The following is a 16,801-nucleotide window of genomic DNA, read 5'->3' as shown; positions in this document are numbered from 1 at the left end:
TAAATTATTAATGCATTTATTGCAACCAGTCATAATTATTTTCGTTCTTGATCCAATACTTTTATATTGAGCTTAGGACTTAAAAATTCGGGATTTACAATAGATGACGTAACTTTTGAATGCGGTTTTTATTTTTAATAACTTATGTATATGTCATTTTGAAGGGTATAATCAGTCATTTACTCTGACTTAGTTATTAATCATTATAGTGTAAACAACCGAGATTTTTTTACTTCGATAATGTCGAATTTTGTGCCAACAAGACGTCATATGCGGGAAGTTTTGCTTTACTTCTTTAATTTAAACAAAAGTGACGTTGAAGCACACCGATTGCTCACCGAAGCTTATGGTGAATGTGTTTCATCGGTTTCAACGTGCGAGAGATGGTTTGTACGGTTCAGAAGTGGTGATTTTGACACGAAAGACAAAGATCGCCCAGGTCAGCCAAAAAAGTATAAAGTCCAATAATAGGAGGCATTACTCCATGCATATAGTTGTAAAACTCAATAAGAACTCAAAAAAAATTAATGGGAGCTAATCAAGCAGCAATTTCAAAATGTATGCGAGCAGCAGGATTCAGCCAAAAGCAGGGAAATAGGGTACGAGTTGAAGCCGAGATACCTTGAAATACGATTTTGCATGTCCGAAATTATTCTTAAATCATTTTCCAACGAATCATTATCATCGATGAAAAGTTGATGCATTACGATAACCCGAAGCGTAAGAGATCGTATGTTAAGCCCTCCCAACCAGCCGAATCGACTCTAAAACGAAATATCCATGACGCTAAGGTAATAGTCTATATTTGGTGGGACTAAGAAGGTCCTATCTATTATGAAATTTGGTCAGACCATCACAGGGAACCTGTACCAAACGCAACTGATTCGTTTGAAGCGAGCATTGGCCTATAAACGCCCAGAATATGCGGCCAGACATGAAAACGTAATATTACATCATGACAGCGCTCGATAACATGTTAAAAACTATTTAAAAAGAAGTGATTTGGAAGTTTTGCCTAACACGCATTATAGTCCAGACCTTGCCCCGTCCGACTACTATTTGTTTCGATCGATGCAGAACGCTCTCTCTGGGATACGATTCAATTCAGAACAGAGTGAAAAAAATTTTATTTTCGGGTTAAAAAATATGTAAACAAAATGTTCTTGAGTTACAAAACATTTATTTTTATATGTATATTTATATCCCACTCGCTTTCCACTAAGCGACGAAAAACCTCTTAAAGGAATGGACCTAAGCTTTCTTTTGAGCAAAAAAAAAAATTAAAAAAGGGCCCACTTTGAAAAAAAAAATGTTTTTAACAAAAAAAAATCAAAGATTGTATGTCTTGAGTTGCAAAATATATATTTTAATAGATATCCCACTCGCATCCCACTAAACGACCAAAAACCTCTTAAAGGAATGGACCTAAGCTTTCTTTTGAGCAAAAAAAAAATTAAAAAGGAAAAAAGTCTACAAAGTTTTTGATTTTGCAAAAAAGGTCAAAAATTTTATGTTTTGAGTTACAAAACATTTATTTTGATAGATATCCAACTCGCATCCCACTAAGCGACCAAATAGGTCTTATTAAAATATCTAAACTTTTTTTTTAAAGTTTACCTTTACAAAATAGTAATCGACCAATAAATCAATTTTTGATTTTTTCTTGCTTGACTGGTTTTTGAAATAAACGATTCAATCATTTAAAAATTTACAAAAGTTTAAAATTCGAATATCCAAAAATCGAAGAAAATCGAGAATTTAATTTAATTTCAACTATTAAACCCTAGAGAACAGGGAAACATTGAATTTTTTTAAATAATTGATTAGTTATCTGGTTATTTATTACTTAAAGCTTAAGAAATACAAAAAATCAAATTATTACTAAAACCAGCATCTCCTAGTTGCGGTTCTTATTAAAACCGCATTCGATAATACGATTTTTTTGTATTATGCATCTAGTTCATAAATTACTTACTATTAAGTTATTTATGAACTAATAACTGCAAAACTATTTTTTGTTATTTCCTAATTATGAAATTACATAAAAAAATAGTTTAAATTAAAACAAATTCAACAGTAATTTACTCTTGGCATAAAATCTACAACCGTATATACATACGAGCGAATACAAATTTGTAGTATTAACCTGCTTGACCTACGCTATGGTCCGTTTGCAACTATGTAAATATTTTTAAGTGCCAAAGCTAAAAAACCAACCTTAAGCGGGAGCGGCTTTAAAAACATTTACTATGAGTATTATATTCATAACCACGAATTACATACGATGTGAACAAAATTTTTTACAACATTATAATTGTTCATACCAGCGTTCACATACACTAAATACGTAGTTGATATTCACATGTGTACTTGCATGGACATTTATTATTTAATTTAATATTTTAGTTAAGTAAATGTTAAAGTTTTTTAATTATATGTTTACTTTTATGCAAAACCATGCATGTACATATTGTAATAAATTATTAATTTAAAATGTTTTTATTTTGGTTTATTTTCAGATCAATGTCAACAAGTTAAAAATTTAAAATTTTATTTAAGGGAATTTCTGCTCACGTATAACAAAAGCGGCAGATTTCCAGAAATTTTAAAGGTAAGATAGAAATAAATATACATATATTTAAAATGGTCATAAAAGGAATTTTTTGAATATCTGAAATATTGAAAAAATCGAATTTCGAAATCAAGATCTGCAACATTCTTTAATGTATTCAAATCTTAGGAGTTGTAAAATCGTCCTTAAATGTATTCCTTATTTCTTAATATTTTTCGAAAATTGTCTTCATTTCTCTCCCTTTTAATAAAATATTATATTCTAGTGTCTAATTTTTAGAAATAAACGTTTACTTTCCTTCCTTACCTTTCCCTTTATTCAATAAACAAATGGCAATTGCTATTAAATCAATTTAAATTTTGAACTTAAATTGTAGACATACCCACAAAAAACCACTTCCTATAAATTAGCTGCGAAACCAACAATTAGAAAAAATTTATAATTACTCTTGCATTAAGTATAAATAAACAAACCATGGGAACCGCTATTCTAATTAATAGAAAAAAAGTAGCCAAATCGTAGCAAATAATAAATATTTCAACAAAAACAATGGAATACAACAAGGTCACAGCAAAACGGTCAAACAGAGCTCAAACAAAAAATAAATAAACTAAACAATCGTGACATGCTCAAAAAAAAAAACCAAATAAAAAAATAATGAAAAACTTTTTAAAAAATAAACTTAAAAGTAAAACTAAACAAAAACTAATTTAGAATACTAAATAACGACAAACTAAAACGGCCCGTAAATTTTTTGAACCGAACTGCATTAAAAAAATGCAATTTTAAACCCAGCCACCACCGCACCAGCACAACATTGTAACAAACATTAGAAATTAAATAGAAAAAATGCAAACAAACTAAATTTAACAAGACAACAACAAAACTAAATAAAAACTGGAACAAGTGCAATAAAACAACAACCTGCAATTAACCAAAAATGTAATGACAACAACAAAAACATACATAAATACCCGTACTAAACAGTAAATTTAAAATTAAAACAAAACCAAAAAGAGACAGAGATAGAGAGACCCTACGAACCAGCATAATGAGAATGTATGCATGATTTAAGTAAACAAAGAAGCAGAAGAAGAAGGTAAACAAACGACCCTCATCCGTATTGTCGACTCGTTTGAGATGATAAATGAAATTCTCAATTAGACGTGAATTAAAATATTTCTCATGCATGTTTTAATTTTAACAGTGATGTCAAATATTTGAATGAAAAGAAATTAACAAAGAATATTTGTAGGGGTTGTTAGTCATTATATTTTGAAACAATAAACACAGCCTAATTTAACATTTTAAAAATAATGGAGCCCATAATTGGATATGACAGGGAGCCGGTTTAAAAACACCTTTACACTACACTTGGTCAATTCACAAGGTCTCCTATCACGTCATATTGTCACAATGTCCTAATATTTCACGACTCAGCGGCTCGGCTTAACCGACTCTTAAGCCGTGTGTCCACTAGCAAGTCACTTGCGGAAAAACTTCTGCAAGTATTTGCTGAAGTGTTTCCACTCAAACCGAAACTTGCGGCAGTCTATTTCCCGAAGTAGTTTGTAGAAGTTATTACGACGAACTTGCTACAAGAAATTGCAGACGTGTATCCACACATTGTCACCCCTATCATGAAAAACATGTGAAATTTATATTCCCATGAAATATCCATTTCCCTCGAAATGAAAATTGCTATCGTGATATTCGCCTAAACTTTTCATTCACAATAGTTGATTTTGTTCGTAACAGCTGTTTATTGTTTACAAAATTCCATCTAAAAATTTCCCATGTTGATTAATTTTTTCACGTGAACAAAGTTGATGAACGAAAAATGGGAAAAGGGAACATATTTCATGTGAAATATTGATTCGCGATAGGGGTGTGTGATTACAGCTTGCAGAAGAGTTTGCTTTTTTTTACGAATGACAGTATAAAAATATCTTATGGCTAAATAAGATTGGCAGCCAACATCGCAGGATATTTAATTAAAAAGAGAAATTGGGTGCTGCGGCGCCTAGACTTAAGTTTCCAAAATACATTACTTAAAGAATTGCGTACCGAAGCTTTTTTCCTTTCTTTGATCCATAATTCTTGTTTTTCAATTACCAAATGTGTTTTTTAACTACTTCGACGAATTTATTTTTGTACATTTTTATAAATTTGGAAAAGAACTCAAAAAAACACAATACCGTTTACCCGACGTATACCCGACTTCTTCCGCAAGTCTTCAAAACACTTGCAGTTCACAGCAAGTCGTTCAAGTTACTTCCAGCAAGCAACAAAACCATTGTGAAAGGACATTTTGACAAAATAACATGACCTAGAGATGAGCGATCCCGTGATTTTTGAAGAACGTTGTTCTCAGTGAACGTGATTTATAAATCACTGTACTTTTAAACAGTGACCGCGATCTCGTTTTGTTGGAAAATGTGAAAGTTGATTGGCTTACTACAGTTGATTGGCTGACTCCAATTTATATATTTTGAGTGATTTGACACGTACATATATGCTCTTTGTAGTGCAGAAAGAAGTCAATTGGTCAATGTTATCTAACCTGAAGACAGTTGTCACTTAAGTGTCTCTAAGTAATCTAGAGTGTAATCACTTTAATTTTTATTTTGTACTACACTTTTTGTGAGCAATTCGTACAAACAGGTTTTATACAAATTGTGTTGATATAATTCTCACTCAGTTTATATTCTTTTGGCTTAAGTATACTGACATCCCATGTTACATAGGTCGAAGACAATTATCACATTAGTGTCTCTAAGTAACCTAGAGTGTAATCACTTTTAAGTTTTAACATTTCTATTGAACTGCACTTTAGAAAGTAGTTATTTTACTCACCAGAAGTAATCTATAGGAGAGTTGTGGGAGAAAGATTTGATTATAAACAATCGGTTATTGGATGTCTTTTTAACTGACTTTTGGAGACTAATTAGCACGTACATGTACATGTTAAAATAACTAGTTATGTAGTTGTTCAAGTAACCAGTTAGGTGGCTAGTAAGGTACGTGAATCCAATGTGTTGACTACTTTAGACCAGCTATCAGACAGTCTCATTGTAATCAAAAAGAGTCAATATAACTAGTCACGTAGCTAGTTATGTAAATATTTGTCACTCTAAATGATAAGTATAATCTCTAGTTCGGAACAGTATCATAGAAGTACTGTGCAGTGAATGCTGAAAAACGTTACCGGTGATTAAATCACAAGTATGGAAATATCGCTTATCTCTAGTTTACAGCTTATTAATTAATGTAGCTCCAAAACTCGTTTTAAGTACGAGTGCTATATTCGGCTGTGGCAAATCTCATATATCCTTCACCAATGTTTCTTAAAACAGATAAAGATTAAAAGAAATTTTTGGTAAAAAAAAATATTGATGAAAAATATTGATGACAATGAGTCAGTCACAATTTCTAAGGAAAGGTCTTTCAAATGACTTCTTTTCATATTATCTATGTGTGGATTTTTGCTTTTACCTTGTTTAGACGTTTGTCAGATAACAATACGAGTATTATCTGATTACAGAAAATGTTTTACAATCGTGTGAACTTACAATTTTTGTCTGGCAGTATTGTCAGAGAAACCATGATAAAAATATTGTCAGATTTCCGACAATCATGTGAACACGTTTCGTTCTCTTTGTGAGATCATTTTATATAGTCAGATGCGCTAGTTTAACAACGATGTCAGATAAATGGTATTTCTGGCAAATGTCTTGTAACCGTGTGAACTGACAATCTACATATTGTGGCAATTTTTCAATGTCAGCACGTTGCTAGGTCTGACAATTGTCTGAACGAAGTTTTATTCTCAGTTATTTATGGGCCGATTTTCCTGATTTTAAATATCTAACGAACCAGGACTATAGCCGATTTATTGATGTATTTGGGGAATTCGGAGAATTTATTCTAGAACAAGTTGTGGCTTAGGACTTTTTGCTAACACAACACGATATGTACTATATTTGTTTCTAAAATTTTGTTAATTATTTAATTCAAAAAGAAATTAATTTAATTTTAAAATACCGCTACCGAAATTTTTATCTAGATCTATATGTAACTTTTAACATAAACTTTGGAATTGCAATTTCTAAATTTGAGAGAAATGTATCTGCTTTATAAGGACTTCATAAGTATTTTATAAATAATCAGTACCAATTTAACCTACAACTACTCATTAAAATTAAATTATGTTTATTTGAACGTACCTACTCAAAAGTGTACATTTGTGCACACTTGCTTTTTTTACAAGAGGGTACATTTATACTACTGCATTGTACTCTTACATTAATTTATACCTTTAGATATTTATTCATTTATATGAAGAAAAACATAATGAATGAATGTATCTAAAGAAATACGGCTTAAAAAATTATAATAAAACCATGTATAACACTAGTTAACAAGTATGTGCAAAGACAAGTATACAATAAAATATTTTATACTACATATATCAACCAGCCAACATACAATTTGTATTGTACATACCTCCAGCAGAAATGTCCAATATCAAGCGATAATACTAAGGGGATTAATTTCATTATGAATTAATTCGGCTGTGCCGAATCTTATATACTCTTCACCAAATTATACAAATTTTAAATATTTTAAGGTAAACAACATTTTTTTTGTTTTTTTTTCAAATTTTTTCCCAAAATTTAAAATTTTTTTTTCATATTTTTTAAAATTTATTATTGAACAAGAATTTATGACAAAAAAAAGATTTTTGGTAAAAAAACCCATTGTAGGTCCAAAATACTTATATAGCCTTATATACATCGATGCAATGGACTTTGAAATATCTATCATTAGATAACCATATTGTATATATTAATGACTTAGTAATCCAGATATAGATCAAAAATAGGCCAAAAATCGAGGTTGTCCTGGTTTTTTCTTATATCTCAGCCATTTATTGGCTGAGGACTTTGAAATATCTATCATTAGATATCCATATTGTCCATATTAATGACTTAGTAATCCAGCCATTTGTTGGCCGATTTTCTCGGGAGAATTCCCGAAATATTGATGTATCACTCCTGGTTGTGCGTTATTTGGGGGCCACGGAAAGTTGATTTCAACATAAAGACGGATATGGCAATATCGACTTCGCTATCTATAACGATCCAGGATATATATACTTTGTGAGGTTGCAAATGAAAAATGTAGAACTTACAAACGGAATGACAAACTTATATGTATATACCCTTGCTACTCATGGTGAAGGGTATAATAAAGGCCTTTGATTAAAGCTAAAGAATTAGATGTTGGGAATGTATTTGGGAAATAAATGTATGACATTTTTATACCCTTCACCTTCGTGAGAAGGGTATATATAAGTTTGTCATTCCGTTTGTAATTTCTACATTTTTCATTTCCGTCCGTATAAAGTATATATATTCTGGATCCTTATAGATAGCGGAGTCGATTAAGCCATGTCCGTCCGTCTGTCTGTCTGTCCGTCTGTCTGTTGAAATCAATTTTCTGAAGACCCCAGATATCTTCGGGATCCAAATCTTCAATAATTCTGTCAGACATGCTTTCGAGAAGTTTGCTATATAAAATCGGTCCATAAATGGCTGAGATATGAGGAAAAAACCAGGACAACCTCGATTTTTGACCTACTTTTTACCTATATCTGGATTACTAAGACATTAACATAGACAATATGGATATCTAATGATAGATATTTCGAAGACATTTGCAACGACGTATATAAGACCATGTAGGTCCAACTACAATGGGTCAAAATCGGAAAAAAAATTTTGAACATGAATTTCACCCAAAAAAAAATTTAAAAAACAAAAAAAAAATTAAATTTTAAAAAAAATTAAAATAACAATTAGAAAATTTTTTTTTCCAAAAAATGAAAAAAATAACTTTGGAAAAAAAATAAATTTTGTTTACCTAAAAATATTTAAAATTTTTATTTTGAAGTATAATTTGGTGAAGGGTATATAAGATTCGGCACAGCCGAATATATCACTCTTACTTGTTTAAATCCGAATTAAGAATTTTGTGAATTAAGTTCAAATTGTAGGAACTAATTCCAAGTGCAACAATTTCAAACAAAAATCACTACCTAAACAACTAATTCTAAGAACTAGTGCCGAGATGATTGATTAAAAAACTGGTTCCAATGCTAGATCCGTAAATATTATCTTGAGTTAGTTCGGAAGTTCACTTCAGACTATTTATAGGTTCATTGTTACAACGTTATATAAAAATTTCGTTGTATTTTGCAAAAAAAAACTCCAGAGCCCTCTATGAATCAGGTTCTCATTTGTTTTCAAGTAGACGCCCTTAATTATTCTATTCGATTTCTTTAAGGGCCTCAGAATACCGATCTCTGTTCAAGTACACATGCAAACTTTATAAATACGTATGTATATATGGTAATTATAGAATAAGATTTTTTCATCAAAAGCTAACAACAAAGAAATTCCCACCCAATGTCACTTTCTACTAAATGAAGGGTCTTGTTGTTATATTTTCTATGCAGGTTTTTTTTTTCTTTTTATGGTAAAAGGCACGCGAACAACTTGAAATACCACCTCTACAAATTAAATATTATCATATTCATAGATACTACACGTATGTAAGCGTATGAATAGAAAAACAAAAAAAGAAAATCTAATTTTCCTTTCTTTGCATTGTTGATCTTGAAGTCTAAAGAAAATTACTCGACAACACTTTGTAAACAAATTTTAAACTTTTTTAATGAGGTTTTTATAGGCAAAAACTTTTAGAATAGCTATAAATGAATATAGAAATGTTTTTTTTTTAACACATTATCATGTTATCTAACAGCTTAATATTTAACTAAAAATAATGAAATTATTCTACATACTATTATTATGGTATTATGAAAAATTTTCAACAACTTTTACTGTCAATGATTATATCGTTAGCTTAGTGTGCATTCGGGATAAGTCCCTTTTCACAAAATTTACAGGAGACACAAAAATCGTTGTAAAATCCTTTATTTTAAATATTTTTGAAATAGTATTCGTTTTGGAATACTACGGTTTCCTGGCCGCATATTCTAGGATGATTGCTTCAAACGAATCAGTTGCGTTTTGTACAGGTTCCCTGTGAAGATCTGCTGAGATTTCATCAGCTCATAATAGAAAATCCACTCCAGATTTATTTTTTCAAAAAACTCAAATTTTCTGGAATCCCAAAATTATTTCAGATATCCCACTACCACTGTTCCATTAAGTGACCCTAGGACCACCATTTCCATATACATAGTGTCAAATCCGAGCCCTTTTCCTAATTTCCATAATGGCCACATATCCCCTCCAGATTTATTTTTTTAAAAATCTCAAATTTACTGGAATCCCAAAATTATTTCAGATATCCCACTACCACAGTTCCATTAAGTGACCCTAGGACCACCATTTCCATATACATAGTGTCATATCCGAGCCCTTTTCCTAATTTCCATAATGGCCAAAAATCCTCTCCAGATTTATTTTTTCAAAAAACTCAAATTTATTGGAATCCTGATATTAAGATGGGTTCAAATATCCATCTATTATTTCAAATGGATAGTTTTTTTTAAGTTTTTCTATTTTCTTTCTTATTCTGAAATTATTTCAGATATTGTAGATATAAATTAGAATTCTAGTATTATGACTGTTAAGTGATTTACAGTGCTCTGTTAATTGCAAAATGGGCTGAGCATAAACATGTGGTTTATGCCTGTGCTAAATAAATTTATCTTCACACACATTTTCATGTGATGGTCTGACCAAATTTCCAAGATTACCAAGAAATATCGTGAACAAATTCGCATAGTTGTTTGAATATGATTAACCCTCTAATACTTAAGCATGCCTCAAGGCACTCAACTGATATTTCATTTCAAAATCTTTGAAAGCTTTTTAAAATAAATTAAGTGCGTTTTTTAGCAACTGTTACATGAGTTTTTGAAATGCAAAATCAGTTATATTTGCATTTATTGGCATTTTTGCCTTGGGTATGCTTTGGCATTAGAGGGTTAATATGTGCTCTATTTATTCCATGCGCTCTACTAAGTAACTGGTAGTCAATATCTTGAAGAGTTCTTCGCTAATAAACAGTTACATATTTCTTCAATATTGATTTATTTGCAACTACTTTTTCCAATATCGATTGAATAATATTTGTTTAATAGAAATTTCACTTTTTTACATTAATAAACAATAACATACATTACATTATAAATAAATAAGTGTAACAAAGGCAGTATTAAGCTGCAACTAACTTAAAAAGAAAGTAAAAACATGTCAAATTAAATTGGTAAGAAAAATTAAAAAACAAACAAACAATAAAATATACAATAATAATAAAAAATTGTCAACAATTGTGTATAAAAATATATCGCATGTTGACTACATTTCAGACAAAAGATTTTCATTTTCTTTCTTTCTATCTGAAAGTACAAATAAAATCAAATCAATTACAAAATCGTCAAAAGACATCGTATAATACATTTCGCTGTTAAAGAAAGGGAAAATGTAAACATTTGATAGACAAAAGGGTATATGTATGTACTTTTATGAACATTAAATAAGTTGGATAATATTTATTACACTACAATGTACAATGTAGTAGACGAGTAATAATAAAACTTTGATGAAATAAAAGAAAAATATTGTTTGCCAAAAAATAAACAATTTCTATTACGGATAGGTACATCCCAGCAAAATATGTTTCCAAATCATCTTCTCAGCTAAATATTAGCTTACACAAGTGGTGAATAAATTCCGTAAAGTAAATAAGGAAACACTAAATCAAATTCTATAGGCGAGAAATCTCCAACAAAAATCATACAACACTTCTCGGGTTTTGATGCATTGGTAAGTACTTCCGATACTACTGAAATATTACCTGATTTTTGTTCGATATTCCTTTCCCAGAGGCTCTGCCATAGTGCTGAATCACCTCTTTTAGTAAGCTAAATATTGTGAGAAGCTATTTATATTGGAAGCTGTAAAATATTTGTTGCTGGGATATATGTTTGTTGGTTTCGAGTAACAAATAATAATCACAATGATTATTGTTAACATAAAAGTTCAATTGCAATTATGGGAATTTCGTTTTGTTTGTAATACACGTACTCTTATAGTCTGATAGTTGGAGGTTTGTTTGGCAAAATAACTATTTTTCAGTTGTTTAAGTTAACAAATAATAACTCAATTTAAAGCAATATGTTTTAGATAGTAGTTATTTAAAAGTCAATGAAATTTTTCTTTCATATCGTTAGCTTAGGGAGCAAATATGCTAAGTTCAGTTTTTGAAAATTTAGATATTAATACAGAACGTTAGAATAAGTTATACTCTGTTAAAAAAACAGAGTAAAAGTGTGTCAACAAAGCGTCATATGCGGGAAGTTTAGCTTTACTTCTTTAATTTGAAATAAAGTGCCGCTGAAGCACACCGATTGCTCACCAAACCATTTCTCGCATCACCAACGTGCGAGAGATGGTTTGTGCGGTTCAGAAGTGTTGATTTTGATACTGAAGACAAAGATCGCCCAGGTCAGAAAAAAAAGTTTGAAGGCCAAGTATTGGAGACATTACTCCATGAAGATTGTTGTAAAACCCAACAAGAGCTTGCAAAACCGATGGTAGCTATAGCTACCAATTTTTAAATTGCAGCAATTTAAAAAAATTTGCGTGCAGCAGAATTCATGCAAAAACAGGAAAATATACGAATTAAAATCAAAAGAATTTGAAACACGATTTTGCATGTCCAAAATGATGTTTGAACGCTATAAAAGAAAATCGTTTTTGCACCGATTGCGATGAAAAATGGATTCATTACAATAACCCGAAGCATAGAGCCCGGCCAACCAGTCAAATCGACAGCAAAGCCAAATATCCATGGCGCTAAGGTAATACTCTTTATTTGGTGGAAGCAAAATGTCCTATTTACTATGAGCTGCTGAAATCTGGGTTTGGTATAGATTCCATGTGATGGTCTATCTGTACCGAAGCCAACTGATTCGTTTGAAGCGATCATTTGCCGAAAAACGAACAGAATATGCGGCAATACAAGAAACCATAATATTCCATCATGACAATGCTCGGCCTCATGTTGCAATACCTGTTAAAAACTTTTTATAAAGAAGTGGGAAGTTTTGCCTCACCCGCCTTATAATCCAGACATTGCCCAGTCCGACTACTATTTGTTTCGATCGAAGCAGAACGCTCTCTCTGGGATATGCTTTGCTACGCAGTATCCGATATTGGCTTGATTCGTTCTTAGCCTGAACAGTTCTTTTGGTTCGGAATCTATACGGTCATAGCTAACAATGACTAACAATGTTACAAAATAAATGCAGAAAATTTGAAAAACGTCTCGCATTTCTAAGTCATACACCCATATATATTCAATGTTGACACGATTACTATAGAAACCATGATTTTCATAAAAAATTGTAAAATAAATTGTCTGACCGTAAAAAGGACAAGACCAAATAACATTTCAGCAATCAAAAAATCCATATTTAAATTCCTTGACCATTTAACATATCAATGGGATTATGATGACGAATGTTTTAAAATCTATGAACCTACACGAAGAGAAAATACATGTTGTGCTTCAACCTCAACTTTTATTTTTTTCTTCTTGGACCAACACTCAGGGGATGAACCCTACTCATGTAGAGCATTGTGTTGCAACTAGGAAAATATAATATGGGAGGGAGAAAAGAGGGAGTAGTGGACATTCGATTTTAACTTTCCGACATTGAAAACGACAGGAAACACTTCAGCTGAAACTTTGTTCCACATGCGGACAGTACGGCTAAAGAACGAATTTACCTTTAGTGTGTTGGTGCGGTCCACTGGACAATCGAGCACAAAGGGATGTGTTATTGATGAAAAACGTGTATTACGTGAAACACAGCCCACATTGTGTCAGTGCTCCAACGCACAGTGGGGTCAAATGCCCCTTTTTTACGGATTTATTAATATCTCAACAACAATAATAGCGACGCTCGCAAAATTTTACTTGGGAAGCCCTTCGAACAATCCGCATATTGTAACAAAATTTTAGGGATATAGGAGGGGGAAGTCAATTACCCACCATATAAAATAATTATTAACTTTGCTATATCTATAGAACTACAATAGTTATGCACACTAAATTTGCTACGGGTAACTCTAAAAACAAACTACACGTTCCGCCAAAGTCGGAAGGGTATACGAGGGTGGAATCGGGTTCCCCCCATACAAATGAATTATTAATTCTCCTATATCTATTGAACTACATCAGTGAGACACACTAAATTTATGCATGTTATTGATAAAAAAAACTACCATATTGTTTTAAGATGATATCATTATACTAACTAGTAATGGGAGATTGAATAATAGAGATCTTTCCCAACTCCTGCCACTAAAAGACTTGCAAAGTTTAAATGCACTGCTTTGAAATTTATACAACACAATATTTGAAAAGAGACAATATAAAAACTCAGATCTGAACGTGAGTGATAACTGGCTCCCGATATAAAACTTTAACATTCTCGCGATCGCGCTCATTAACATGATTTTTTTATTAAGCTAAATTGCCTGCTATCGGATGACTTCGTATTAACCACAAGAAAAAACTTCGAATTAATCACAAAAAAAAAAGTTTTAAACAAGCATATACAAGCGTGAGTGCATGAGAGTTAAATTGTTAAAATTCCGCGTGCTATTCATTCACGATTAGAAAATCAACGGATGGAAAACTAAACTGAAATAAAGAAAAGTAATTGGTAAAAGTTTATTATTGCTTATCTCATTATAATACAAGAATATAGCCACGCTCAGGCCTGAGTCACACGTGACTCTCGTATTATTAATCACAACACTTGCACATCTCTTATAAAACAAAAAAAACAATGACAATGACAACAACGACAGCAATAAAACGTTTATCAGAATCGCATAGTGCTTTTTGATGGTAGACTTAAAGGGCGAAGCTTTTACTAATTTACATATAACTTATGAGGCGCAGCGATGCGCAACCTAATTTTTTCTGAAACAACGCCTAACTGTCCAGGCTTTTAAGTTATATTAAATTCTCTGCCCAGCTGAGCCCAGCTAATAACTTTATGTCCATTTGAACTGACAAAATCCATTATTTTTTTGCACTTCCAATATAAAAACTAATATCAAAGCCACTTCCACAAATAATTCAAATTTAAATTTAACCAAAACATATCAATAAATACCTGAACTTGATGGTTGCATAATTAGATTTCTTATTTTTTTTAAATTACCTATCACAAATAGTATTTATTTGCGCAATTTTTTTTTTTTTTTATCAATTTTTTTGGTTTTTTTCTCACAATATGTAATTTCAACACGTGACTATAAAAATACCTTTTAATATTTCGCATTAATTTTTTGCCTGCTGATGTAGAATTTTGTGCTCTTTAAGCTGGCACTTTCAGTTTTCACGATACTTGAAATTTGTTTTATCAATTAATCCGCAAAATTAGTATGTTTGGCCCCTCTGTGCAACGAATCAATAGAGTTGGATACCTTACTGTCACCAATAATCACCTTCGCCCTCTCCTGTACGCGGTCGAGAAGATAAACTTGGAAGCACCAACCCATAAATGGAAGTTGTATTCCATTTTCGGTCAGATATAGGTGGTGTAAGTAGTGAAGAGATCAGATGGAGAGAAATAATTCCTACTGACAGAAAACCGATACACTTAAATGCTTCAGATCAGCGGACATCATATTGTATTCTCATGCCCAGAACATCAAGAGCGTCTGATTCCACAATATTTACACCACCCATATATACAGATGAAGTGACATGGTATGTCTTCTTTTTTGTGTCATCATTCAACACTAAGTCTTGCGAGCGTTGAAAGCGATCCCATTCAGAGATTATCGCAAGGTCCCGATTATGGAAATCATTGCACCAATCTCCGACAGGTTTGGTCTATAACGGATTGAATATGAATGGAAAATGTTGCTGTGATCTGCAAAATAGTAGAAAGGGTTGGAAGTTTGACGTAGAAGATCATTTAGAAAAATAAGAAATAGAGTAGGAGAAAGAACAGAGCCTTGCGTTAAATTCCCCTGAATTTATCTTCAACTCGTTTGATGAGATCCCATCTATAACAACTCGTATAGTGTGATCTTTGAGAAAGCTCAATATAAATTGATAGAAATTAATACCGACACCAATAGCAATAACTTCTGATAAAAGTGCACCATGCCACACTCTATATGCCTTGGAAATATCTAGAGCCACCGCTTTACTAAATTACGATTTAGGAGGGTAATGTTATGATATTTTATGGTGAATTTGAGATAAAAATATGACATCTGAAAATATGTATATGTATCAATATACAAGATATAGTACAGTAATCTTTGGTCAGTAGTTTAAATTAAGCTCAATAAATAATAAATTTAATTTCATATACTAGGTTAATTACAATTTCCTCTTTGCATTATCCTATTTACCATAAAATAATAAATATTAATAACAGAAATATGCATCATTTCTACATGTTAATGCACTTACAGTGTGTAAAATAATAAAGTAATATGATATTATCAACTTAATAACTGTAGACATAAATAAGTACCGGGTGTAAAAATGTAGCTACATGGCTCATGTATAGTATCTCCATAAGCAAACAATTAACCCAAAAATAGAAATTAAAACCACAATGTATAAAACAATGTACAGAAATAATAGAGACATCAATTAGTAGATAATAAACATTAAAAAATAATTATTTTTATAGTTACATGAAGATGATTATGATGTTGGTATCTTGCTATCTTGGTTTACCTACAACATACTATGTACTTTGATTTCTACAAATATTTTTTTCTGCTAATGGACATTGTCACAAATACTAGAGATAAGAAAATAATTGTTTAGAAATGCCTAATCATAAGATAGCTGTATAACAAGTAAGATTTTGGACATAGCGTGGGAATTAACTTGACATCTAATAGAACAGACAAACATTTTTCATACTGTTGTCAGAAATTTCAATATATAAAAAAACATCCTAATCATTATTGGTCTAAAGGGGTCTTACTAATGTTTCCTTAAACTTGAAATGGTCGATTATTAAAATATGTTAAACCAGTGGTTGGCATCAAGAAAACATAGAATATACATTATAATGACATGTTAGGCAGATTCTTACTCTGTTGTAATCTGACCAGCTATTGATTGTATATAAGTTTA

At 31.3% G+C, this 16,801-nt stretch overlaps 1 protein-coding gene across 4 annotated transcripts in view; it reads left to right on the top strand.

Annotated features, from left to right (window-relative positions):
- The window catches only part of LOC135957500 (uncharacterized membrane protein DDB_G0293934), a 93,492-nt gene that overhangs the window by 65,256 nt on the left and 11,435 nt on the right, over nt 1–16,801 (top strand). For 3 of the 4 annotated variants that reach the window (XM_065508256.1, XM_065508253.1, XM_065508254.1), the window contains exon 3: nt 2,520–2,611. The exons of the other annotated variant lie outside the window; for it this stretch is intronic. The gene's annotated coding sequence lies outside the window, so the exon portion shown is untranslated. The remainder of the gene's footprint in view (nt 1–2,519; nt 2,612–16,801) is intronic. 4 annotated transcript variants of the gene reach the window in all.

Source organism: Calliphora vicina, chromosome 4 (assembly GCF_958450345.1).
Source record: "Calliphora vicina chromosome 4, idCalVici1.1, whole genome shotgun sequence".
NCBI classification, from domain to species: Eukaryota; Metazoa; Arthropoda; class Insecta; order Diptera; family Calliphoridae; genus Calliphora; species Calliphora vicina.
Note: the sequence above shows the minus strand (reverse complement) of the source record. Positions and strands in the feature narration are given on the sequence as shown.